Here is a 2225-nt window from a genome sequence, read left to right as displayed (position 1 = left end):
GAGCCGGGATTCCCTGCCACACTGTCACAGGGACAGGGCATCCTGCTACCTTCTCCCAAGGATGCTGCAGGGGTGTGAAGCCTGGGTGTGCACACAGGACTGCGCAGGGCTGTAATTCAGAGCAGTCTCGCTGTGCTGCAGGGTGCTGTGTGCCCAGAGTAGTGACTCTGCTGCCTGCAAGGGTCAGCACTCAGCCTGTCTGGGAAATTCCCCACAGCGCTGTGGGGAGAAGCTCTAAGTGGGAGGAGAGGCCCCCATCAGGGCAGGTCGACCATCCTCTCAGGAGGATGCTGCATGGGTCCGGGCTGCCCACAGCTCCAGCTCACTCCCGGTACATTTCCGGAGGGGCCTTTCCAAAAGCAAAGTCATGGAAGGGGATATATGATAGGGAAGGAGCTGTCATGAGTCTGTGCTTTCAGTTTGATTCTCTTTGGGATTGGTGAAATGGGATTGGATCTGTCAGGTTTAGACACGGGACTGAGGCTCAAAAACAGTGACACTGAGAGAGGAGAAGTTCTGGGAGGGACTCAGCAAATGCCTTCATCCACCCCTCAGCCTAAGGACAGAGCCAGCATCACCTTTCCAGCCTCAGCAAGGTTTGTCTCACCTGCTCCTTAGCACCTGCAAAAAAGAAGGTGCTCTTGGGCAGTGTCGTTCACCCAGGAGGCTTTTGCAGGGGAGAGCACCCAGCGGGTGGGATGGGGTCTGTGAGCACTGGGAGGGGAGAGACGTGGGGACAGAGAAACAGCTCCCCACAGGGACAGCTCCAGGCAGCAGAGTCATGGTCAGAGTGTGAGAGGAAACTATCAACTCCAACTCCTCCTCTCCTCTCCCAGCCAGCACAGCCCTCTGCTCTCAAGGCTGTGGGGTGCAGGGCAGGAGTCGTTTCCTCAGCAGCCAGACATCCAGGAGAGGAGACACTCCTGAGTGCCCCTCTGTCCCTCCCTGGCCCTGCCTCCCTCCACACAAATATCATGGTATTGCTCTATGTTTCCCACCTGTCCATGCTGCCCTTGGGCTTCCCCTTGGACTCTCTGGGCAGGGGGGTTTCTGATGTAGTTCAGACACTGATCCTGTGGGTCCTGCCATGCAGACATGTCCTTGACAGTGAGGTGCCCTCTAACCTGTGGGTCTCTGGGCAATGCAGTGTGGAGTCTGGGAATGAGCCAACTCTCTGGTCAGGACACCCCATCCTTAGGACATTCTGCCATTTCGCTGGGGTGTCTGGCTGGGCTGCACATTGCCCTCCAGAAGGACACAGCTCTCCCATTGCAGCTGCGTGTTATCTAGGTGTCCCAGGCAGAAGACACCTAGATCCTGAGGCCACGCTGAGACATGCTGCTGGGTGGCTGGATGTGGGCAGCTGGAAGAAGACTGATGTGCTGCTGGCTAGAAGGGGAGGGCTGAGACCTGCCTCACATCCCCTCAGGAAGAGTGCTGATGGGCACTTTGCAAGTGCATTCCTCTGCTCTCCGCGGTGTCGTTTCTTTTTTGGGTAACACAAGTGCAACTGTCCTCCACCTCCAAGGTGAGAGCACAGGGCATCTGGGAACAAGGCAGAGGGACAGGCCAGCTCTGCTCCCTCTGCACTAAAGCCAGAGTGAATCCTTTTGCCTCTCCAGAATCACAGCTGCTCACTCTGAGTGCAGCAGCAATGCTGAGGATTTCTACCTCCAAGAATCCTCCTCAAGTGTGACAGGGTCAGCTAAAGAAAACCAAAAAAGTCTTAAAACTATTCATGAACCCACATTATGTGGAAGTGGGAGTGAAGGTGCTGAAAATGCCTTCAACATTATGAGTGGATTAATTCTGACTGGAACTGGGAATATAACAGTGTAGTCAGTCCTGTTCCCATGTCCGCAGTGCTGTAGGTCAGGGCTGACTCCTCTGGAGCCCATGGGCAGAGGCCCCTGCTCCTCACATCAAACTCAGCCAGCAGAAACCAGAGTTCAAGCCATGGAGCTCAAGGACGGTGCTGCTGAGATGGGGAGAAGTAACTTGTGCGTGTTTGGGGGAGGTTATGAGAAAATTTTGTTCAGAGAGATCTGTCCTAACTTGTCAATGTCTCTTCTTCCTCGAACAGTTCCCCTTTGCCCAAAAGGAGCAAATGTCCAACAGCAGCTCCCTCAATGAGTTCCTCCTCCTGGCATTTGCAGACACACGGGAGCTGCAGCTCTTGCACTTCTCACTCTTCCTGGGCATCTACCTGGCTGCCCTCCTGGGCA

The sequence above is a fragment of the Apteryx mantelli genome, unplaced genomic scaffold (assembly GCF_036417845.1).
Source record: "Apteryx mantelli isolate bAptMan1 unplaced genomic scaffold, bAptMan1.hap1 HAP1_SCAFFOLD_149, whole genome shotgun sequence".
In the NCBI taxonomy this organism is placed as follows: Eukaryota; Metazoa; Chordata; class Aves; order Apterygiformes; family Apterygidae; genus Apteryx; species Apteryx mantelli.
This window is presented reverse-complemented; position numbering follows the sequence as displayed.